The sequence below is a fragment of the Camellia sinensis genome, chromosome 12 (assembly GCF_055761805.1).
Source record: "Camellia sinensis isolate YWXY chromosome 12, ASM5576180v1, whole genome shotgun sequence".
NCBI lineage: Eukaryota > Viridiplantae > Streptophyta > Magnoliopsida > Ericales > Theaceae > Camellia > Camellia sinensis.
Genome location: NC_138972.1, coordinates 64,916,223 through 64,942,515, shown reverse-complemented (window position 1 = coordinate 64,942,515; position 26,293 = coordinate 64,916,223). Strand labels below are relative to the sequence as shown.

At 38.8% G+C, this 26,293-nt stretch overlaps 1 long non-coding RNA gene across 2 annotated transcripts; it reads left to right on the top strand.

Annotated features, from left to right (window-relative positions):
- Positions 1-163: 163 nt before the first annotated feature.
- Positions 164-26,293, top strand: LOC145804168 (uncharacterized). 2 transcript variants are annotated; one of them, XR_014345792.1, is made up of 3 exons: positions 164-329; positions 13,573-13,806; positions 26,015-26,293. It is a non-coding gene; the product is annotated as an uncharacterized LOC145804168 (long non-coding RNA). The 2 variants fall into 2 exon arrangements; XR_014345793.1 differs by lacking the exon at positions 26,015-26,293 and adding an exon at positions 22,739-23,138.

The window sequence follows — 26,293 nt, the reverse complement described above, 5'->3', positions numbered from 1 at the left end:
TATTAATAATATTTTGTTTGTTGCTATGGATATTACTTCGCTTGTATTCTTATTTTTTCTATCCAGTTCTATAATCCATCCATAATCTCCCTCCCCACTAACGCCCCCCCTCTTAAACCAGCTTTGGCATATAAATAATGTACAATTTCTGACCGTAGGTTCTGGCATGCCTTTATTCGCTTATCAGAAAATGTGTAAATGAGAACTTCACCGGTGATGATATTCTGAAGCTGTTTCCACCTGATCTGCCTCTTGATTTGCAAAGCACTCTTATTCTGTTATTCCAGAAATATCAGGACCAGTGGAAAGAAGAAATGTCTAGAGAGCAGGTGATGCTTCTCTAACTTGTTTATTATAATAGGTACAATATTTATAGTAGAATTTGTTGGATGTGTGTGTGTCTTTGTGTCTTGCATATGTAGCATATTTGACAATGGGAACATTTATTGGTTGATTTTTAAATTTGAACTCGTAGCTTTGTTAGATTGTTCACGTTACAGACCCACTAACTAGAAGTAGCAGGCTGCACTTTAAAAACAGAACTAGGTGACTCACACGTTCTAAAATTTTATGTGCATATATTTGAAGATTGTAGCCTGTTATGGTATATACTTCCATTGAAGGCTCCTTGATGTGTTATTGTCATCATGATAGCATTCAATGATTCCTGCCAGCGTAAAATGAAACTAGGGAAGAAGGGATTTTCTGAGAAGAAAAATCTTGTTAATTATTTGATTTTCTCAACATAAATGTTTTACATTGGGAAATGTTTGGTGCAAAATTTTCTTCTATTGTAGTTCTTAATTGAATCTTTGAAAATAATTACTTTGGTTTACACACTTAAAAGTACTTATTCTTGCACTACATTTTTTTTTTGATCGGCAAAAGAAAACTTTATTGGTGAACCACATATAGATTACATATGATAGACAACATCAATAAAGAGGATGATAGAGTTAGATTAAGCTCCAACCTCCTAGTTGGTCAGAGACCAACAAAAAAAAGCAAAAAAAAAGCAAAAAAAGCAAAAAAAAAGCAAAAAAAAGCAAAGAAACGGCAGCACAGCAACCACCTAATAGACATGCAGCAGCAGTTTATTTGTGAGCTCCACAACACTAAATCACACCCTTCCATCACAAAGCATCCATGAGGAATTGGAGACAGCATCGCAACAACACTGGTGCAAAACAGAGATGCTCTGTCTGAAGACCAAAGAACATAGCGAAACAAAGAAGCAATAACACCCAAGCATCACAGCAGCACAAAACTAAATTAGACATGCAGCACCGGTTTACCAGTAGATCAGATCAGATCACACCCTTCCATCACAGAGCATCCATTTGACAGCACCCAAGCATCCATTCAACACCAGAGAAACCCAGCACAATCCATTAGCCTTGAACCTGCAATGCCTTCAACCAGAGAAGAAACCAGCACAGATCAGTCTTGAACCTGCATTGCCCTTGAACTACACTCCTTGAATTCCCATGAACAATACTGCAACCCTTTAATCATTCTAAAAACTCAGTAAAATCAGTGACCAAAACCAATACCCAATAATGATGCATTTTTGAACCTTGACAGACCAACCTAGCACTCCACTAATTAACATCCATAAACTCTGATTGCACTAGGTGCTCAGATCAACTTTCTCAGCAGCCCTGTTATACCTAGCAGAACAAATCAGATTAGCAGCTGCAGGCTAGCAGCCCAGACCCAGAGTTCTAAGAAATTGGACTTGACTGCCACTCATCCAGAAACTAAACTGCTCCAGAAGACTACAGACTGACTACATGTTAACAAACTCCACAGGACATCCATACAAGACCCAGATTTCAACACAAAGCAGCTCAGAACAGTTAAGAACATCCTCTGATTTGACGCCAATTGAAAATTAAATCATCAACGGAATAAGGAAGATCTTTAATAGATGCTTTCAGCCAAAGTATTGCTCTAATTTTGATATTTTCACTCAAGCCAGAGAGACTAGGTTGAGCCTCTGCAAAGACACATTCATTCCTAAGTTTCCAAAGCGACCAAAGAACAATAAGGGGGATGGCTCTCCAAATTAACCTATCAAAATTTTTGAGCTTGACAGTCATCCACCATTGGAGGAGATCATCCACTGATCCTTGAATGCACCAAGAGAACCCCCACTCATTAATTATAGATGACCAAATCAACCAAGAAAATGGGCAATGAAGCAAGATATGGACAGCAGATTCAGGTTCAGAACGACAAAATGGGCAGATGAGAGAAGCAGAAGCCTCTAAGATGCCAATTCTGTGCATAAACACTGCTGTCTTGATTTTGTTTTTCCAGGCCAGCCAAGTAAAGAATGAAACCTTAGGGGGGACAGCCCCATTCCAAATATGCTTGCAAATGTTAAAATGAGGCCCTAGGATAGAGTTAGAGGCAGAGTAGAGAAAGGACACGAAAAATACACCAGGACTTGCAGATGCAGAAGCCCAGATAAGATGATCAGCCCTGCCGATTGACAGAGATGGAGCTGAAGATAGTAGACCAAGTAAGTTAGCTTCTTCTTCCAATTCCCAACTGAAAAGCACTCTCCTAGTAGGAAAATTCCAATTGTTTGGGCTAGATTTTCTTGCCATGAATTGTTGTAGAGAACCTTCTTTATCTGTTGAAAGATTAAAGAGAAGGGGAAAAGTAGACTTGAGACTAGAGCTGCCACACCATCTGTCATGCCAAAATTTAATCCTACTCTCATCCCCCACTTGGATTTGGCAGTTATCTATATAGAAATTGTAAATATTTGTGCTATGAATCCCAATAGATAATATGTCCTTCCAAACTCTAGAATGTTTGTAGGAGGACTTTAAAGGTGGATGCCAACTAGCCTCATCAATATTGTATTTGCTACATATAGCTCTCCTCCAAAGAAAGTTTACTTGAGTTCCAAATTTCCACCACCATTTGAGCAATAGACAAGCATTCATATCTCTTATTCTTCTGATACCCAGGCCCCCTTGGTCCAAGCTTTTGGTTACCTCCCCCCATTTCACTAAATGCACTTTCCTTTTAAGATCATTACTGCCCCATAAAAAAGCTGCCTCAATCTTTTCGAATTCTCTTGCCACACCTTCTGGCATCTTAAACAAAGAAAGAAAGTAAACTGGTAAACTAGATAGAGTAGACTTGATTAGGGTTAATCTACCTACAAAAGATAGCAGTTTCCTCTTCCACCCTGAGAGTTTAGATCTGATCTTGTCAATCACGGGCTTCCAGGTAGATTTTTTACCAGGATTGGCACCTAGAGGCAGTCCCAGAAATTTCAAAGGAAGGCTATGGACTTTACAGTTAAGAAGATGTGCAAAGGAGAGCAATAAAGTATCAGACACACCGACACCACACACCACGCTTTTGTGATAATTAATTCTAAGCCCAGATAGAATTTCAAGGATGTTTCTTCCACCTATGAAAGCAGTTTGAGTTTCACCAATAATTGAGGATAGAGCTGGCTTCAGTCTATGTGTTAACACTTTTGCCAAAATTTTGTACATGGAGCATACAAGACTAATGGGTCTGTAATCAGATAGGCCGGAGGGATTTTCCAACTTAGGAATTAAACTAATGAAAATACTATTAATCCCATAAGTCAGTTTGCTATTTGTGTGGAACTCTGCAAAGAATTGCATGATCTCAGGCTTCATAGTCTTCAAAAATTTCTGATAACACAACAGATTGAAACCATCGGGGCCTGGGGCTTTGTTATTATTACAATCCTTAATTGCAGCCAACACCTCAGCTTCACTGAATTCTGCAACCAGATGATGAGAAACATAGTCTGCCTCAATGGTGTTGAATGGCCCTCCCAAGACAGGTCTTTTGACCCAATCCTCAGCAAACAATAACTTCTTGAAGTGTTGGTAGACCTCTAATTGAACCCTGCTAGGATCCTCATAAGACACGTCGTTAACTACTATAGAGCTGATCATGTTTCTACTGTGTCTGGTATTAGCAAAAACATGGAAGAATCTAGTATTCTTATCCCCATTTAGGGTCTAGTTCAATCTGGATTTTTGGTGCCAAATCCACTCCACCATTCTGAGCAAATGCCACATTTCACCTCTGACCACTCTTCTTCTTGACCTCCCAGAATCATCCAAGAGTCCATCCTCTGCTAAGATGTCTAATGTATGCAATTCCGCCTCTAAAGCCTTGAGTTTGGATGTGACATGTCCAAACACTTCAACATTCCATTTTTTTAACTCTGTCTTTAGCTGCTTTAATTTTTGAACAATTCTGAATCCGGCCCACCCTGTAACAGTAGTGCTGCTCCAAATGTTAACAAAGAACTTAGAGAAACTTGGATGGAGAGTCCAGGCATTGAGAAACTTGAAAGGCTTGGGACCCCAGTCTCTTTCATCTTCCATCAACAGCAGAGGACAGTGATCAGAAACTAGTCGAGGCAGGCCCCATAACTTCATTCTGAAGCTTATCAACCATTCTGGGTTGAGGAGTACTCTGTCTATGCGGCTCCATTTCTCAGCTTCCTGGGCATTGCACCAAGTGTATTTCCTACCATGAAGAGGTAAGTCATGGAGCTCACATTGCTCAATAAACTCATTAAAATGTTTCATCCCCATGTCTCTCCTGGAGCAGCCAACCCTCTCACCTATATGTCTAATTTCATTGAAGTCTCCGCCCATGCACCAAGGTGCAGGAAAGTGATCCTTAAGCTTGACTATACCCGCCCAAAAAGATGATCTAGCAGAGGGGTTATTTGGTGCATATATGTTTATCAAAACACAATCAAAGGAATTATACAAAGAGCCAGAAAGTAATATATATCTCCTAGTGCAGCAGCAACCAGATACTTGGAACACTGAAGGGTCCCATATGCATAGAAGTCCACCAGCAGAGCCTACAGGATCCACAGACATGAATTCCATATTTCTGCACCCCCAAAGCTTTCTAGCAACATTTTCAGAGTCCACGGCTTGCTTGGTTTCTTGGAAAAAAACAATATCAACATGTTTGTCCTTTAGCAGTCTTTTAATTCTTCCCTTCTTCTCAGATTTACCCAAACCCCTAATGTTCCAAGATAATAGCTTCATAGATAAACAAAATGGCTAGCTCAAGGCTCCCCTGAGCAGAAGCTTATTTCTGATCCTGCCCCTTATCAGAGATTCTGTCCTTGTCTTTAAGCTCTAAATCAATTATCTTGCTCAACACAGTGTCTTCTTTCCTATTGTAGTTGATGCCTAAGCATTTCCCCAAGTGTATAGTGGCTTTGGCCTCCTCAAATAGATCATTGTTCGAAGATGAGCTACCATCAGATAGATCAGATTGAGCAAAAGCAGAAGCTGCTGGACTGAAAATAACTGACTTAGAGGAGTGCTTGTGAGCTGCTGCAGTTCTATAGCCATGGAATCTAGCAAAGCTGGTAAAGCCCTCTATATGAGCCTTCTTTTTCCCTTTTTTCTTTTCAGACTGCAGAGACTTTGTATTAAGGATAGGGGTTTTAGCTTTGGCCGAATGAATGAGGTTCATGGGTAATAACCCAGTAGGTCTTGACTTGGAAAGGGGACTAACAGAATGCACATGGGCTAATATGCCGTTGCTTAGAGGGTTGACATTATCAGAGTCAATGGGCTGGGGTAGAATTTCAGGGCCACTAGGAGAGTGGGCCAAGAAAACTTCCAAATTAATGCCAGGCCCAATGCTAGGCCCAAGACTAGTAAGAGGTTCATTAGCCAAATTTTCGTCCAAATTGATATTAGGTCCAATACCATTATTAAAATCATACCTGCTAATATGATCAGAAGAGAAAGCTTGCTGAGCACACCTGAACTTGCCATCATTAATTTTTGAATTTAGCTCTGACCCATCCATCGAAAACCCCTCAACGCATGCTACTTTTTCTCTGCTGGAACCATCTTTACAGGGGGTCTCCTCGACAACAGTACCCACTTCTTCAGCTATGTGACTGTCAGGAAGCACCTTCCTCTGCACAACCTCATTTGTGCAAGCCAGGTCAGCACCAATCAAGGCTCTCCTTTCTGCCACCTCATCACCATCAATCTTCACCCAAGCCGCTGCTGCTGGAAGGATCCTACCTTCATCACTGAAGCAGGTTTCAGTGGGGCTGGAGTCGTTCATGCCGAAGGGCTTCAATCTACTAGAATCGGCTAGATGGTCTTCACAAACAAGGATGGGATGAGGATAGCCCTTACACTCTAGAGTAATAGTTTTATTGATTAGCTCCATGCATACGGTAGCCACTCTAATCGTAGCATAAGAGAAGGATTTTGGGTGACAAACGTCACCGTCTATGCTGAGAATAGTGCCCCAGATATTGCCAATGCTGTTAAGAGTAGCCCTAGTCCAAAGATGAAGGGGAATACCATAGCATCTCAACCACACACACCGCTCTTGTTGCAGATGATAATCTGGCCTCCATTCTATCACAGATTGGCTCACGTCCTTGAACCACTCTTTGATCTTGCCAATGTTTGATTGCAGATCACTAGTAGAGTTAAAGGAGATAATTACATCTCTACCTCCTCCTTTTCTGACTTCTATCTGCTCCATCCCTTTCTCCTCCAGGACGTTTAGGATGTTGTGAGTGGAATGTTCGTTGTTGAATCTAACAATAGCACTTTCGTACAGCCAACCATTGCCCTCTTCTTTGGCTTTTATGGTTATGTTTGTGTTTGTGTTATCTTCCGCTGCAGAGGTGTCACCCTTTAGGACTTCAGCAAAAGATCTGTGCCCTACAAGTGCATCCTTACCCTTGAAATTGATCGTATTCGAGAATCTTCTGGGAGGCTGAAGCTTTTTCTTACTCTGTTCACTTCTGCTATTTCTGTCATAAGCAGCTAGTTTGACCTCTAGCATAGAGTCATCCACCAAGAGCCCATTTCCTTTTTGGATTGCGACAGATGCTGCTATGCTACAGTTATACCGCACAAACCCGAATCTTGAATTGGTCACTTTCCTTCTTTTGAAAGGAATGTAAGTATCCTTCACAATCCCGAATTTGATGAAGAGTTTGTACAGAGCTTTGGCGTCCATAGTTGACGGGATGTTGTCCACAAAGACAGTGATAAGACCATGTTGTGCTTCCTTATTTTGTGCTCCACCTCCTTTCCATTGCCTCACTACCGGAATCCAGCCACCGTCTCTTCCTCTGTTCACCATTCTCAGATTTTTTGGATGGTTAAAATGTTCCTTAGCTGGTGCATTCTTCCATTCGAAGAACATGGCTAAAGGAGCTAAGAAAACGGTTTTTTAGATTTTACTTTAGTATTAATCTTTGAGATACGTGTGTGATCGTTGAGATACGTATTCCTATAATATATTAATACTTGAGGGTAGTTTAATTATTGTCATTTGCTTCACTTTTCTTAGGGTATCATTGTTTATTAGGTTCTTTTGTATTATGTAATTTTCTTAGGCAATAACTGGGCAGCCATTAAGTCCTTTTTCTCTTTTCCAATCACTGCTAACATGGTTACTAGAGCTTGGACTTTTCTGAAACCATAGTTACCAGAATCATTGTCATCATCATTGGAATTGTTGTCAACCAGATCCATTGGCAAATCATTTCTCTCTGTTGGCGTTTGACTTCATCGCCAATCAAATTTGAAACACTAGTTGGATGACCTTCCTTCGAACCCTAGCTAACAGCCTCCTTGCTTCACCTCACAATTCGAACCTAGACCATTGGAGCCTCAACGAACAAGGTGAACTAGTTGGAACCTCTTTTTCTCTCTTTCGATCATCACAAACTCTTGCTGCCATCAGTCATGGAATCTCCTTCTTCGTAATAGAAATTCCAGCCCCAGTCTTCGTCTCGAAAGGAATTGATAACAGATTGTAATGACTTAGTGGGTTGAAGAACACCTATCCTACTAATAGGACCTGAAGATCCATTGACCGAGACAATATGTGGTGTAACAGCAGTCGAAGTAGAAAAAAGATATGAATTACCAAACATAAGAGAGCAAGCTCTGGAATCTATGGGCCAAGGTTGGGGTGAATTGGCTACACATGCAATATTACCTGAATAAGTCAAGGTGGCAGTAAAAGACGAGGGAAGAAATGTTTGGACAAGCTCAACATGATTACTAATTTGAGTAGTGAGTGCATTATGAGAATCAAAAGCAGGAGTCACATGTCCACCAGTGGAAATTTGTTGTGGCAGTGTAGCACCATGGTTCAGTATGGTTAGTGGAACCACAATATGGTCACACTTTTTACCACGTCCATGTGAACCACCACCGTAGGAACCACCTTGCAAATCACGCTTACCAAGGCCATCACGAAATCACTACAAGAACTATCCCGTCTTCAATTGCTAGAAACTAAAGTTGAAGATGCTAATGAAGAGGTAGTGGGTAAAGTCTCACCAGCAAGAAAATGATCTTTAAAGCCCTGCAAATTTGAATCTAATCTAGACAGCCATGATGCAATCATAAACTTTTCCCAAGGTTGCTTTTGTTGTTTCAACTCAGTGGTAAAAAGCCTATGTTGTGATAATTGATCTCACAAATTTTTTTAGAGTGCTGTAATAGCCAGACAACTGTTGTCGATACTAATTATTGGTAAAAAAATCTTCTCATATATTTGAGAAACATTACTTTGATGTGAAAAAGAGTCTGCAAGAGTGTCACACCCCAAATCCGGGCATGACCGGCCGTGGCCCACAGGGACTTAGCCCAAGGCACACGTAAGCCTAAACATGAACCCAAAACCATAAAGAATAAATGTGATGATAGCCCAGAAATAAATAAATCAAAACTCAATCCAGTGATATGCCACAAGTGCAAAACAAGTCATAACCAACTTCCTAAAAATATATATATACTAAATGGGACACAAACTGCCCACAAAATAAAATAATTCTAAATAAAACCCAACCACAATGTATGCACAAAATCCGACAAAGAAACCTAAAACAAATTAAATAAATGCCCTAGAGGTCCATGCAATTGAGTCCCTGCTACGCCATGAGTCCACTCTAAGTCCTCCTAATACCTGGAAATGGTAAACAACTAAGTCAGCTGATAGCTCAGTGAGTAGCAACATGGATAGTAAATACAGTTTTAAAAACAGGGTTCAATTCCAAAATAAGATATATATCACAGAAACTAGATTGGCATACAGTTTGGTAAATACAATCTGTTTCAAAAAGAAGGTTCCACAATTCAACACTTAAAATACTCATGTCTCGCAAGAACATGATAAACGACATTTTTCACTTAAAACAGATTATAACATGAACACCAATAATTTTCTGGGTACCAAGAAAAACAAATAATCTGCCACACAGTTCTCAAGGCTATAAGCCCCGTTGGATCCAATACCGAACTAAGAGTCATCCTCAGGGTGGCACCTGGGCCTTTTCTCAAAGACGATCCGATTGAAGGTCACCTAGTTGTTTTTAAAGGTCTTTTCCTTACAATCGTTGAGCACTAGAGTCATCACGGCCCAACCCGGATCTGTTCCCTAGTGGCCAGAGTCACCACACACAGTGGAATAATTTCCCTGGACTAAATACACACATGGTCCCAATAATCAATACACATCAGTTTCGCAAAACATGGTGGTTCATCATTATAAACATGAGACCAAAACAAATAGTTTACAGTATGCCAAGTTCACACATGTTTCAGAAATAATTTGATTCAATTGATAATATAATAATTTATCAAAGCAGTTTAATCATGAAACAACAATTTAATTTTCCAATAGTTTAGGGTAGGGGAACATTTATAAAAATATGTAGCATGAAACTACGCACCTGAAAACGATATAATATAATCCTCGAATAAAGTATGAAAGTCCAACTAGTGCCCTGAACCAATATGAAAACTACACATCACTACTAATTTAAAAATACAAAAAAATAGGAACTAAGTAACCTCAACTAAAGCGCACTAACACGGCTCAACCCAACTCACCGTTACTGTTACATATTACCTAAGTTCATGTTCTTCAAGGTCTAAAATCACCCAAGACATAGATTCCGATCAAAACTTAACTAATTGTGACTTTAAAATAAAACAGAATTTCAAACAAGTCTTCCCAACCTATTCGCTAACTTTGAAAATTACAAAACTCACTCCACACTATTCAAAAAATTCCAAAAACCTCCAGATATCAACTAATATATCGTAAGTTTCAAACCCAATTGGTTTCAATTGATTTTCTTATCAAAATAATTATCTACAATTTATTATATCCAAACAGGTTGTTTTCTGCAGCACTTTAAAGAAATTGACGGTTCTCTTAATATACAAGAGAAATCAATGCAAGGCCAAAAACGTACGAAACTAGACTCGTAACTGGTTCTAATGACACTAATTTGATAATTTTTGGATTTATACCCAAAGAGAACAACACTCCCGAATTTACTGTTTCGGACTGGTTTCCTGGACAGATTTGAATACCTCAATTTATATGGATTTTGACTCTCAAAAATTATGAAAAAATTCAGATATGCAATTGAATATGTAGTTGATCTACTGTAAAAATTTCAGATTAAAATTCATCCGTTGGATATGATTTCTTGATTTTTAAAGTTCGTGATTATGCGCAAATTTTTTTTAACTAAGAATAATACCCATTCTTTATACATGAATTTAACTCTTCAAATTTCTTAACAGTATATATATAATACACCTCCATGAATGAATAAAATAATTATAGAATAAGGATAGAACAAAGAAAGAAGAGAAGAAAACCTAGGAGGGCTAACCTTTGATGATCACACACAACACAACACACCCATAAGTTCTTTGATTGCAACATCTTCTTCTTTATTTCCTTCTCTCAAACCCTCTCCTGTGGCTGCTATGTTGTTGCCCTATGTGGTGAACAAATAATAGAGTAGGGTTTATGTTTATTTTATTTTATACTAGTGATGGGCACACATAGGTCAAATAAATAGATAAATATACAAAACATATGTATAAGTTACATGTAACTCAAATGGTAGAAGTCTTATATATTAACCTTGTGGTCTAGAGTTCAAGTCACACCCTCCTCTCTCTCTATTTTTTTATAATAAATCTTACCTCTAAATTAAATACTTTCACCATAAATTTATTTTAGGTTTTAAAATTAATTGAAAGACCCTCCAAATATTTAATTTGCACCTTAGAATTCACCACCAAAATATTTGAGATTGTAATATTATTATTTAATTATTTACTTAATTTTTATATTCGGGTTCTCACAAAGAGAATCTCAAATTTGTTTAAGAGACTCACAAAGATCAACTTTGCTTTGGGCTTTTGTGTCTAAGCCTTTTAGAGGAGTTCTATTTTTCTTGATTTCTAGGGATTGGGCTGCTATTTGCCGTTCCTAGTTTTGGGTTTTTTTGTTTTTGTTTTTGTTTTTGTTGTTGTTCTAGAACTTCTTGTTTGAGGACTCCTTGTCGTCTTTCTCTTTTCTTGATTGTGCTTAATAATATTCTTCATCACTTTTTCAAAAAAAATAAAAAAAGTGGTTCCAAACTGTAGCAGAGCTTCTCACATAATAATTGAATTCCCACTCAACCAATCATCATGTGTGGAATCCCCTGGTGGGGGAGGTAGGGCTGTAATAAATTTCACTCTTTTTCCTATGCAGAAATACTTTACTGGCATGTGCCCATGCCAAATAAATCAATCCTTTCAATTTCTTCATGGTAATCGATTTTGGTAAATCATCATCTTGAAGTAAAGGGAGTTTTGCTCAGCCATAGTCAGCCAACAAGTTTACAAAAGCAAAAATCTTGTACCAAGCCCACTGTGAACCAACATATGCACTACCAAAGCAAAGGAGGTCCAGCCAAGGATAATCAACCAATCAGAGAACAAGGCCATAGGAAGAGCCAAACAATGTAAATAGGGCGAGAGCTTGACTGCCAAACACAACTTCTCTCATTGCCGACTCCAAAAAAAATCCCAAGACCACCACATCATCAAAAAAACACCAAAAGAGACTTGTACAATGTATTTTGGCTCCATAGAAGGAATCCCAATCATCAAACTGTATGGACTAGTCTACATCTTGTGGATCAAAAAATAGGGGTAAAAAACTGAAAATGCTTTGAAATAGAAAAGTTGCAACAAACAACCTCAAAAAAAGAAAAAAAAAAGAAAAAAAGGAAAAAGGAAAATCACAATAATTATCAGGAGGGAAGGGAGAGAGAATTCAGAAAGGGTACTTGCCGTACATTGGCTGTTGATATCATCATAAGTTGCTGACATCAACACTCTATTATTATGTGTCAACAGTCTTTGGAGATCTGTTATGGCTTCTAGGATTGGTATAGAGTGCTCTGATACCAAGTTGAAGTGTTAAATACAAAGAGAAGGGTAGAGAAATAAGGGAAGACAAGAAGAGAATTAGACAAATAGCTTTTCTGTATTCTATCAAATCCTCCACCTTAGCACATTTTTATTAAAACAGTAGAAGATTAAAATAGTGCCCTTACCACAATATAAGCACTCGAATACTCTAACAGTATGCAGGTAGCTCTAGCTTGGCTCATGATGTTGAAAACTTTATCTTACCCAAACTCTGACAGAAAGCTTTGGCATGTTCTTGTGGGGCTACAAGTACAAGTCTACAATTAAGAAATGTCAAAGAACCTGATAAGTTTGGCTCACTTATCAAAACTATACAAGCAAAAATCCAATGCATTCTATTTTGTTCATGTGTTGTGCCCTTTCAAGGAAACATTTGTCGTCATTCATGAGTCTACTTAGGTGAGCTCACTAAAGATCGAGCTCAGCTCGTCTATGAAACAAGTCTTGAAATTGAGCTGGAGCTGGGCTCATTTCTGTGTTGAATGAGTTTGAAGGCACACTGACAAGTGTTTTGTGAACAACTCACTTTATTTGCAGCCCCAGTTAGACCTAAATCTGAACTCGAATTAGAGAATGCTGGTTCAAGTCTAAGGGCAGACAATTAAAATTTTGCCAATGGTTAGGTTTATATCCAGTCTACCTCTACCCAACACCCTGGCTTGTAGGGGACCTGCATTGGGGAATAGTCTAAATGAGACAGCACAAAAATGCTTTGAAAAAGGTGGGACTTGAGAGAGAGCGACAGAGATGGGAATAGAATGGAAAACTCTAGGCCCTGGTTGTAAGAGGAGTTATAATATAAACATCAATTCCAATTGTTCCCTATGGTTATGGACATATAATATTTATATATGCTTTGCTCAAAGCTTGTTGAGCCCAGCTTAAGATTGCTTGGACTCAGCTCATTATAAAGTGATCCTTAAATGCTGCTCACCGTTGCTTTTATTTTTTATTTTTTCGGTTGAACAAATCATTTACAAGCTGAGAGCTGCTAGGCTCATTTTCTGGCTCTCTTATTAACATTTTGAAGCTTATGTAAATAATAAATATTCGTACATACAATAGATAAGTCTTTCAAGATTCTGGAGTCAGATTAGGGAATAATTTTGAAGTGGCTTTTGAATTCCGCTGGTCCACCCATTTTGAATGTCGAGTTTTTATGTGCATGGTTAACTATTTACTTACCCTTGTCTTTTTTTTGCTGTTATTTGATTATTGTATTGTTCATTTGCAACTTTGCCAGCATCTATTGCCAAGGACTAGTGTCTCCCACCAGGTCAATGTGGGTTTTCTACCTTCTTTCACATCTTTCCCCCTAGCAGAAAATTTTGCATCATTGTGACCTTGGCAAGATGAGCCCATTAATCGGTTTAGTCGAAATGATTTTGGGGCTTCTACACCAATCACTGTTGAAATTAATGTGTCACACATGGCTTCGATCCCTCTCCAGCCAAATGTTGGTCCTACTGACAATTTGGTATGTTGAAATAAAAAGTTAATTTTTACTCCTCATTGCTTTTATATTATTCAATTTAGTGTCTTCATGTTAGTTTGTAATAAGAATGCATTTCATTGAATGTCCTCCTCTTTTGTTTATTAATTTTTTTTTTAATTTGAATTTTAATGCTACCTCTGTAATATCCTAGCTTGTCCTTATAATGTTGTGTGTTTGACCTTCCTTCAAACCCTAGCTAATAGCCTCCTTCGTTCACCTCACAATTTGAACCTAGACAATTGGAGCTTCAACGAACAAGTCAAACTAGTTGGAACCTCTTTTTCTCTCTTTTGATCATCACAAACTCTTGCCGCCATCAGTCATGGAATCTCCTTCTTCATAATCGAAATTCCAGCCCCAATCTTCGGCTTGAAAGGAATTGATAACAGATTGTAATAACTTAGTGGGTTGAAGAGCACCTTTCCTGCTAATAGGACCTAAAGATCCATTAATCGAGACAATATGTGGTGTAACAGGAGTCGAAGAGGAAAAAAAAAAGAATTACTAGACATATGAGAACAAGCTCTGGAATCTATGAGCCAAGGTTGGTGTGAATTGGCAATACATGCAATATTACCTGAATAAGCCAAGGTGGCAGTAAAAGACGAGGGAAGAAATGTTTGGACAAGCTCAACAAGATTACTAATTTGAGTAGTGAGTGCATTATGAAAATCAAAAGCAGGAGTCACATGTCTATGAGTGGAAATTTGTTGTGTAGGTGTAGCACTATGGTTCAGTATGGTTGGTGGAACTACAATGGTCACACTTATTACCATGTCCATGTGAACCACCACCACAGGAACACCTTGAGAATTACGCTTACCAAGGCCATCACAAAAATCATTGCAAGAACTATCCTGTATTCAATTGCTAGAAACTAAAGTAGAAGATGCTAATGAAGTGGTAGTGGGTAAAGTCTCACTAGCAAGAAAATGATCTTTAAAGCCCTGCAAATTTGAATCTAATCTAGACAGTCATGATGCAATCATAAACTTTTCCCAAGGTTGTTTTTGTTGTTCAAATCAGTGGTAAAAAGCCTATGTTGTGATATATGATCTCACAAATTTTTTTAGAGTGCTGTAACAGCCAGACAACTGTTGTCAATATTGCTTATTGGTAAAAAAATCTTCTCATATATTTGAGAAACATTACTTTGATGTGAAAAAGAGTCTGCAAGAGAATCCCAAATTTGTTTAAGAGACTCACAAAGATCAACTTCGCTTTGGGCTTTTGTGTCTAAGCCTTTTAGAGGAGTTCTATTTTTCTGAATTTCTAGGGTTTGGGTTGCTATTTTCTATTCCTAGTTTTGGGCTTTTTTGTTTTTGTTTTTGTCGTTGTTGTTCTAGAGCTTCTTGTTTGAGGACTCTTTTGTGAGAATATTAGGTTAGGTTTATATATATGGCAGTGTTTCCTTTTTTGAGAGATTGTACATGAGAGGGAGATTTATGATCTGGATTGGGCCGTGGTAATGGCTGGACAGATTTGGGCCGGACAAGATTGGGCCGAGGTAGCGCGGTCCTGTGCTGAAAGGATTTGCTCGGTTAAGGCAACGCGTGGTTGGACCGAGTTACATAGCTGCATGGTGAAGAGGCCAGTCAAGTGAGATGTCCGGCGCCAGGAAAGGTGTGGTTGGACCGGGGTTCATGAGTTAGCCTGGCAGGAAGGCCGACGGCAAACCAGCATGAGCTGTCCCAAGCTAGGCTCTGCCGGGATGCAGCCAAGCTCGGTCCTCATTAAGCGCGGCGAGCGGAGTGCTCTGGCCAGTTGCATAGCACGGCCGTTGATAGCCGAGAAGATGCAGCCCGGCTGCCGAGCTCCCAGTAGAGTGGGCCGACAGCTTGGTTAGGTGGTGTTCAGCAAGATTTGTGCTGACAGATGGGATAGCAGTACCACGTGTCGAGAGACGGATGAGAGTAGATTTGGGGCGCAGAAGGTATATAAGCGAGTCTGCGCCCCCCATGCTGAGCAGATGAACATTTGGTGAGATTTACACTAAACACAACTCAGTCCTCTCTTTCTCTCTCTATCCCTGTGTGTGTGTCTAACTTGATCGTCGGAGGGGTTTTCCGGCCACACAGCGCCGGGTAGCTCACCGCTGTTGTGCTCGCAGGTCGATCAGACAGACTGGAGCTTGGAAGAAAGGAGTGCGGGCTTGCCTGAATATTTGCTCCCCACACAATTGGCGCCGTCTGTGGGAACTTTGAAAGACAAAACCTTGTCTTCCAGGCTCGTCTGATCGCCATCCATGGCGAACAACGACGAGATTCCGTTGTCTGCCATCGACGAAGTTACCTCGGAGTTAGGCAGACGGAGAGAAGGACATCCCGCCATTCCTCTTATGGCGGACCTGGAAACTTCTCCAGGAGGACATTCAAGAGACGCGCGGGATAAGCGCGGAAGAAGTTTTGGACATTCACGGAGTCCAGACGGTCACCGGCGGCGGAGAGAATCGCACGCCAGGCGACTGGAACACAAGCTAAGGGACCAAGACGCCGTCATCCGGAGAATGGCGGCGAAGATGGAGGATCTTAAGCGACATGTCAAAAGGAAGGGTGTAGCTGGAGTAGGAGACCATAGTGAGTGCACCCAACCCCGCCGTTCATGCAGTCAGAGCCAGCGGCGTACTCCTCCTCCATTTCCTCCTCCATTTCCTATTACTGTTAATGTTGCTAATGGGTTTAGTATGTTTGTTATATCTGTGGGGTTTGTCCTACCGTCTGCTATGTCTGCTATCTTTATTCCATTTGTCTTATATGTTTCTTAGTTATTTGTCAGTTTATTATCTATCAGTCAGCTTGATGCTTCTAGTTTTGATGTTATCTTTTATTCTTTTATCTGTTCTGTGCAAGATCGGATGTCCAAGTGACAGATTGGGGTTGGTCGTAGAATTAGAGACCTCTATGTGGTGGAGAGTTTGCATCTGTTTTCCATGAGCGAACAAAGCACATTGAGATTGATTGTCACTTTGTCCGTCAACATTTGCAGTTTGGCTCTATCTCGCTTCTTTTTGTCTCTTTAGCTCTGCAACTTGCTGACTTTTTTTACTAAGACTCTCATCACTGCTCGGTTTCAATTATTTCTCGGCAAACTCTTAGTGTTTTTTGCTACAACACCTTGAGTTTCAGCGAATGTGTGAGAATATTAGGTTAGGTTTTTATATATATGGTAGTGTTTCCTTTTCTGAGAGATTGTAAAGGTGTATATATATGGTAGTGTTTTGGGTGTATATATATGGCAGCGTTTCCTTTTTTAGTCTTAGGGTTAGGTTTACTATATAATCAGATGTATTCTTTGTATTAGTACACAATTTGAACATACAGATTATTATTCAGAAAACTCACATCCTTGTCGTCTTTCTCTTTTCTTGATCGTTCTTAATAATATTCTTCGTCTTTTTCTCAAAAAAAGAAAAAAAAAGTGTTCTAAACTGTAGCAGAGCTCACTTAATAATCGAATTCCCACTTAACTAATCATCATGTGTGGAATCCCCTTGCAGGGGGAGGTAGGACTGTAATAAATTTCACTCTTTCTCTTATGCAGAAATACTTTACTGGCATGTGCCCATTCCAAATAAGTCATTCCTTTCAATTTCTTCATGGTAATCAATTCCTCTGCAGATGATGAAGGCCCTTACACCCCGAGACTCACTATCTCCACTCTGGCTCTGATTCCGGGCACCTTTGTCCCTGCCTCTACCTCCGCCCTCCCTCCTGCCGCGTGCGGGTGCTCGTCTGTCTCTCCTCCTCGCAGCAGAAGGGGGTGCCACAGGTGCCGTTGGTGCAGGCGGAGGCTAAAAAGAACCATTGTGAGAAACAGAGTATCAGAACAGTGTGGTACAGATGCAGTATGAATATGGTGAAGAGAAATCAGTGCATGTTAGATGAGACAAAAGAGATACCTGATGACCGTGGTAAGTGAGCAGTGCTTTCCTTTTCCGCACCATGTGGACCAAGGAGTTGACCAACTCGAGGAGGCTGTCCACATAAACCACCGGTATCTACAAGTGAGTTTGAATATCAATATACAGAGAAAAGAGAATGTGAAATACAAATGGCAGAACAAAGTGCATACATGCTGGATGTTAGGGTCCCTAGCATACTCATGCTTCTCCAGGGCGCTCAAGTGGAATTTGGTACCTTGCTCCGGTTCTGAGAGATGAGGTGGAGGTAGTTGTGCCTCACTCAAGGCAGTATGACAACAAGTGTTGCCCCCGACGATGCAATGTCAACACCTTCATCTACTGTCGCCTCTTATTGCGATATAGTGACGGCACGCAAGGTGATCTGAAACTCATACCCATTCTATTCCATCTCTATTGCTTCCATTCCATACTCTGACAACTGACTTCGATCATGAATCTTTTGTTTGCAGGTTACCTGGCCACCAGGGGTGGTCATGCCCACTGGGACGAGGGACGAGTATGCAGGTTCCTGGGATACCTCCTGGTTGTGAATTCTGTTGGAGGGTCCCTTTTACAGGACCTAGTACTTGGGGGAGCGCTTTAGGCTCCAGACTCTGGGCCTATCTGACCCCATTGGTCTTGTTCCCCCTTCTCTCTTTATGAGGATCCCCGATTGTCTTCCTGTCGAGGCTATCGTGACATTTATGGCGGGGCAGGATGCCGATCTATTCCCCGGAGTCGGGGACTACACTACCTTCATCCGGACCAATCTCATGCCACCTTTGATCAGGGTTCGCGCTGGTGGTGTTGCACATGTACTCGCCGTTAGAGGTGCAGCTACTGCGGTTGACCCTAATGCTGGAGGGGCTGCACTTGTCATTTGTGTAGCCGGTCTCCCCTTGATTCCGACCACGATCACATACTGGCGGTCGTCAATAGGTTGCAAACAGAAATAAAGGAAGAAAATGCATAGCAGAAAGCATAATTTACAACAGAAATTGAAATGGAAGTGCAAGGCATACCTTTCAAGCTCTCCAATAGCCCCCAACCATGTTTCCCTTACCAGAGCTCATATAGCCATATAGGGTGGCAAGGCCAGCACCACCCCAATCATAATAGCGGACACGCAACAGCACCACCAAAGCGATGAGAAGATACAGACCTACGGTGTTCTATCTGTTCACGAACAAGGTGGTGCCGAGAAGATAGATCAAGAATCCACGGGTGTACTGCTCTATCCACTCCTCAGTCTCCGGCTGACTCTCGTGGAAATGGTCATAAAATCAACTGTACCTCACCATGGACAACCTATCCAAAGGATGGCATGCTCCCAGGAGATGGACCTAAGCAGCTCGCCACTGACCCATGTCTAGATCAAAGGAGATCAGATCACCCCCTACTCGTAGTGATCATGGAGAAATCATAGGGCTTCATCGTCATCTCCATGGTAGTGGAGAAGTGGAAGGAGTTGATGGTGTCCCACCACCTCTCCAGTAGGGCGTCGAGCAAAGGCCGGCTCGCCTGTAGTTGAGAGAGCCCAGAGCACAATAAGCCGGAGCCTACCTCATCGACCATCTCCCGGACTCGAGCAGGGAGCTCCTGACACGAGTCCCTCACTGTCACGGCGCCATATCCTCTCCATGCATACGCGTCACCCTGTGGCAAAAAAAGAATTTGTTTAGTGCATGTCCAGATGAAAGACTGTAATGAGTGTTAATGTGAGAACCTGAATATAAAAATAAAGTAAATAATTAAGTAATAATTATTTTACAATCTCAAATATTTTGCTTGTGAATCTTTAAGTGCAAATTAAATATTATTGGATTGTCTTTTAATTAATTTTAAAACATAAAATAAATTTATGGTGAAAGTTTTTAATTTGGAGGCAAGATTTAGGACTGGTTTGGCAAGTGTAAAAAAAGTCAAAAAGTTACCAAAAAAGTAAAAAAGTTAAAAAGTTATCACTATTCACCAAAAAAAATATAAAAAAATTAATATACAAATATTAAAATATAAATCAACTTCTTACCCATCAATGTACTGATGTTAAGCCACCTGCGGGGAAAGGAAGATTTATTTATTTATTTTTTTTTTTTCATGTATACATTCACTAAGTTGGAGAGTAAAGTTGGGCCCGTAGGGGCCCACCATGGGTCTCGTTTTGATAATCCGAACCGTCAAGATGTAGAACTCGTCTAGTACTATATGTCTGTAAAAGATCAACGTGTATTGGATATCGCTAACTACATGATCAAATCAGTTTTGCATAAAAATTAGATGGTGTTATAGTTAACAGTTGACCAAAAAACTAATACGATCAGATAGCTATTGATATCCAATCAACGTGATTTTTTACAAGCATATAGTACTTGACGAGTTTTACATATTAAATGGTTCCGATTAGAAAAAAGGGACCCGTGGTGGGCACCCACGGGCCGAACAACACCATCCAATCAAAGCCCGAAAATGAGGCAATCTTTTTCCATGTATTCACCCAGTCAGCTGCACTGCCAATGTGAGACCCCTAACTTTTGTAAACCTTATTAGGTCCCTAAATTTTGAGTTATTATAACAAAGCCCTTAATTCGTTGATTGTTCGCAAATTAAACCCTAAAGCCGAAAATGCATCACGGACGAACCCATACAAACCCTAATTGACCCTGGAAGCTTAGAAATTATTTCTAACACTCTAATATTAATTATTTAACTCTCAAATTTTAGATTAATCGCCCTAAACCTTAACTTCTAGTTTTCACCGTCTTCGTTCGGTTATTTACCTTTAAATTCAAAGCAAGATCATACAAACCGAATTATTTTTCCTAAACACTAATTTATTAACTCTTCACTTGAAATAGATATTTTAATTGAGCCCAAGCCCTCACATTTTTATTAAATCACAAATTGACCCCAAACAAGTACCATTATATATTTATATATACACTTGTACCCTAAAATCGTTTTTTAACATTATATTTTACAATTTCCAAGATTTGTACACAAAAAAAAAAAAAAATGCAAAACAAGTCCATCAATTCACCATGACATGGCTAGCCATCATACCTCCTAGGCTATAATCATTGTACTTTAGTACAAACAAATCCCTTGAAATCTTGGAGCAATAATAACTTTGGTACCTATAAAGATTTGCTATATATGTGTGTGTACTTCTAACTAGAAGGTATTTAAATTAGCCCTAAACCTAACTTGATCATAATTAAATACATAATTAAGGTTCTAATCCTCCCTCATTCCATTACATTTAAACTAAATTAAGGCACTATTCAATTGAATTGGAACCAATGTGCATTTGGGACTTTTCATACCAAATTCTCTATAAATACACCACCATCCTCCATCTATTTGACCATCAAACACCGCACCCACACACTCACATGCCATAGAGAGAGGGAGAGGAGTGGAGAGTAAGCTTATAGGAGGGAGAAAGAAGAGAAAGAGAGCAAGTCTTGCAAAACTAGTTCCATAAGCATTTGAGTAAGCTACAACACAACTCTCTCTTTTATTTTTCTTTTTCAAATACATGCTCGTAGAAGTTTTAAACATTCATTTCAGATGTGTTTTGATGGTATTCTCATGTTAAAAATGAAAGGAATTGAGCCTTGATTCTACCTTTCTTGTATTTCTCTTAATCGGTATAAGACTACTTTTTTCTATATCAAACTCTCAAAATTTCCAAAGGCACACATTCACCTTAAATTTATGAGTTTAATACATATTATTTAGCAATTTTTCATCACAAGATAAGTGAAAAATTTCCCCTAGTTGACCTCTTTTCTCACCAAATTTCTTTTTCAAGAACTGTGCCAGAAAAATCTGTTTTTCATCAAACTTTTGAAATTTCTAGAAAAATGTAGAAAAATCTTCTGGACGTCTATTTTATGTAAAAATCTTCCTTAAGGAGTTATCTTTCAACTAAGATTTTTTTAATTGAAAACGAGTGAACGATTTGTGAGAAACTCCAATTTTTGTAACGGTCGACGAATTTGGGCAGCGCTTGAACCTTTCTTAAATAACTAAAAATTTAGAAAAGCTATCACATTTCAGAAACATGTTCTGAAAGTTAGATTAAATTCTCTACAAACCATAGGAAGGCCGAGTTCGGTAAAATTCTAAAATAACCCTTTTGATTTTAATCTTTAAATGGTACTGAATTTGTAAATTTAGTTTTGCATGAGTGTTTTATGTTTTTGTATTCATGAATATGCTTATGAGTTGATGATCATGTCTTGGTATGGTATTTCATGTGTTATGGTTATATTCCGTATCTTCTTCATTTTAATGATGCTCATGCTTATGTGGATATTACTATCTTGTTGAGTTTGTTCTAACTCGACTTAAAGCATTAATCCAAATGGAAAACTTAATTGGGATGATATTGGGTTTTTGATCACTTGAATAATGAAGAAATGATAATGTGTTATGAATGGGTTGGTGGGACGTGCTCTCTAATTGAAGGTTAAGTCTTGCGCAAGCAGTTTTCGCGTAAACCCTAGAATGGAACAGACATATTTGGACTCTTTGCGATGGTTTGATTGGTGAGATAAGGTTGGGTTCGGATGGGACATTCTGGAGGATAAAACTTTTTGGAAGGATAAGGTTGGATTCGGGAGATAAAACTTTTTTCTTTTCACTGTCCCTTTTGAGGCCCTGCGGTTGGCACTACGTGGTATATAACCGTTGGTAGGCATCCGAGGTTAATTCTGCAACAAAGCAGCAAAAGTGGGAGTTCCAAATAGTCCGGTGTCCAATTCTTATGGTTGGGAGGATGAAATCTCTTTGGGAGATTTCTAGAATACTAACCACTAACATTATAACCTTTGTTATCTATTTGAATGACACGTTCCTTTCCTCAGTTACTAAAATTGCTATTATTGACTTGAACATCATATTTCATTACTTGCTCGCTATAAAAATGATGGTGTATTGGAACGGGAAAAAGGGACGGGGTGTGTGTGCGTTTACTAGGCATTCAAAGCTCATGGCGTTTCATGCTAGGTATTGAAGACTATTAGACTGGTCGAAGGCAAAACTGAAGCATTTGAGGACGTACGGCTACCCTAAGAGGATTAGAAACTAGTTTGTAAATGTGTTTTGAGATTGTAAGTGATAGATCCCATGTTGTATTTAGGACATGATTTTGTAATTTGTATATATATGACATTTGTAACCTATCTTTATACCTCGTCAATTCATGTAGGCCTTGTGTTAATACCTTGTCAAGATCTGTCAAAAATGTAGCTTTGCTATCTAAGGTGGTTGGATTTTGAAGGGAGGCTATTTTGACTCCTTTGACCTTCCTAGGATCTTGCTTGGTTATTATCCAAATGACTCATTAGTGACGTTTCCTACTCTTGTAACCTTAGATAAACCCTGTATTTAATGGTTAATATATTATTTGATGTTCCCGATTGTTAGGGCGTGACAGCCAATCTGTACGGTGTACTACCCTATCTTCTCCTACACACTTATTTATACAATTTTTTAATACATATTTTTTCATGAAAAGTCAAAGTTAACCCAAACATCCATATTTTTTTTCTCAACTTTTTAGTCAAAAAAGACAATAAGTACACTTATTTAGGTCACCCCAAACAATCCCTTATTATTTAGAAAAAAATAGGGGGCAAATTAGTAAGCATATTTTGATCTAATAATATTTGTATTTTATTTAAATTAATGGAGAGAGAAAATAAAATAATATAAAGAGATAATAATTTAAAACCTTTTGTTTAGATATATAAAAAACAACCCTAGTTTTCCTAACAAAAGCCCTAACCCTTATTATAATTGTTTTCCACAACATTTTCAACATATAGCAGCCACAGGAGAGAGAGAGAGAGAAGAAAAAAAAGAAATTGCAATCAAAGAAGAACTTTTGGGTGTGTGGTAGGTTTCCAACTTTCTTCTTTCTTTTATTTTTGTTCTTTATCCTTATTCTATTTTATGATTCAATTCATTAATGGAGAGGTTGTAGGTGTATGTATTTTGTGTATATAGATATATACTATTAAGAAATTTGGCGAGTTAAATTCATGCATAAAGAATGGGTGTAATTCTTAGTTCCAAAATTCTGCACAAAATCACAAACTTTAAAAATCGAGGAATCATATCAAACGGATGAATTTTGAACTAAATTTTTTTTAATAGATTAATTACATATTGAATTGCATATCAGAATTTTCTCATAATTTTTGGGAGTCAAAATTTATATTAAATGGTGCGTTCAAATCTGTCCAGAAAATTGGTGTAAAATAGTAACTTCGAAAGTATCGTTCTCTTTGGGTATAAATCTGAAAATTATCAAATCAGTGTCATTAGAACTGGTTACGAGTCTAGTATTTTAAATTTTTGGCCTTGCGTTGATTGCTCGTGTATACTAAGAGAACCATTAATTTCTTTAAAGTGCTGCAGAAAACAATCTGTTTGGACATAATTAATTGTATTAATTATTTTGATAAGAAAATCAAGTAAAATCAATTGGGTTTGAAACTTAGGTTATATTAGTTGATATCTGGAGGGTTTTTGAATTTTTCTAACAGCGTGGAGTGAGTTTTTAATTTTCAAAGTTAGCGAATAGATTGGGCAAACTTGTCTAAAATTCTGTTTTATCTTAAAGTTACTTTTAATTTAGAGTTTCATTCTGAACCTGTCATAAGTGATTTTAGACCTTGAAGAACATGAGCTTAGGTAATATTTAAGAGTAATGGTGAGTTGGGTTGAGCCGTGTTAGTGCGCTTTAGTTTTGGGTTACTTAGTTTCTTATTCTTTAGTATTTTTAAATTAGTAGTGAGGTGTAATTTTCATACTTGGTTTAAGGCACTAGTCGGACTTTTATACTGTATTCGAGGATTACATTATTCCGTTTTTAGATGAGTAGTTACATGTTGCATATTTTTATAAATGTTCTCCTATCCTGAACTGTTGAAAAATTAAATTGTTATTTCAGGACTAAACTGTTTTGATAAATTATTATATTATCAATGGAATTAAATTATTTCTGAAACATGTGTAAACTTGGCATACTGTAAACTGTTTGTTATGATTTTATGTTTATAATGGTGAACTACCATGTTTTGCGAAACTGATGTATATTGATTATTAGGACAATCTGTATATTTTAGTCCAGGGAAATTATTCCACTCTGTATGGTGACTCTGGCCACTAGGGAACGAATTCGAGTTGGGCCATGATGACTCTAGTACTCAACGATTGTAAGGAAAAGACCTAGGCTAGGCTAGGTGACCTTCAATCAGATCGTCTTAGAGAAAAGGCCCAGGTTGCCACCCCGAGGATGACTCTTGGTTCGATATTGGATCCAACGGGGCTTTTGCCTTGAGAACATTGTGGCACGTTACTTGTTATTCTTGGTACCCAGAAAATTATTGGTGTTGATGTTGTACTCTGTTTTAAGTGAAAAATGTCATTTATCATGTTCTTGAGAGACATGAGTATTTTAACTGTTTGTGGAGATGTGGTTTGGAAATACTCTTCAAATCCTGGAGAATGCTTGTGATCCTCTTTTGGTCACCTGAAAAGGAATAAACACTCCGGTCGGGGGTGCCGGAATTAGCACTCCGACGGACAAGTCAGAATTGTGAAGATGTGGTTGGGAAATACTCTTCAGATCCTGGAGAACGCTCGTGATCCTCTTCTGGTCACTTGAAAAGGAATAAACACTCCGGTCGGGAGTGCCGGAATTAGCACTCCGACGGACAAGTCGGAATTGTGGAGATGTGGTTTGGAAATACTCTTCAGATCCTGGAGAACGCTCGTGATCCTCTTCTGGTCACCTGAAAAGGAATAAACACTCCGGTCGGGGGTGTCAGAATTAGCACTCCGACGGACAAGTCAGAATCCACACTCAAGAATGCTTGTATTCTAAGTTAAGCACAACAATTCTCCCATACCTCTTTCTGGCTGATGTTCTACTATTTATATCTTTTCTTCCATGGGCCTCGGGATTAGGTCCATTTCTAACTCATATTCGGCACATTTTATAATAGACCGACCTTCACTCGGCCCCTTGGCTAATCGGTTATTTGGCTGAATAGGGTTGAATTTGAGCTTGCGAGCCAATTGTCGAGTGCTTCGAATCTTGACTCTCCGAGATTCGACTATCTGGAATCTCTACAACTCCCTCTTCTCGGCCCCCACACTGTTGAACTGTGATATATCTTTTTTTGGAATTGAACTCTGTTTTCAAAACTGTATTTACTATCTATGTTGCTACTTACTGAGCTATCAGCTGACTTAGTTGTTTATCACTTCCAGGTGTTAGAAGGACTTAGAGTGGACTCATGGCGTCGCAGGGACTCAATTGCATGGACCTCTAGGACATTTATTTATTTTGTTTTAGATTGTTATGTCAAGTTTGTGCGTATTTCTTTTTATTTTTATTGAGGTTCATTTAGAATTATTTTATTTTATGGGCTGTTTGTGTTTCATTTAGTATATATTTTTAGAAGTTGGTTATGGATGGTTTTACTATTTATACTTGTGAGTTGTCACTAGTTTGGGTTTTGATTCATTTATTTATGGGCTGTCATCACA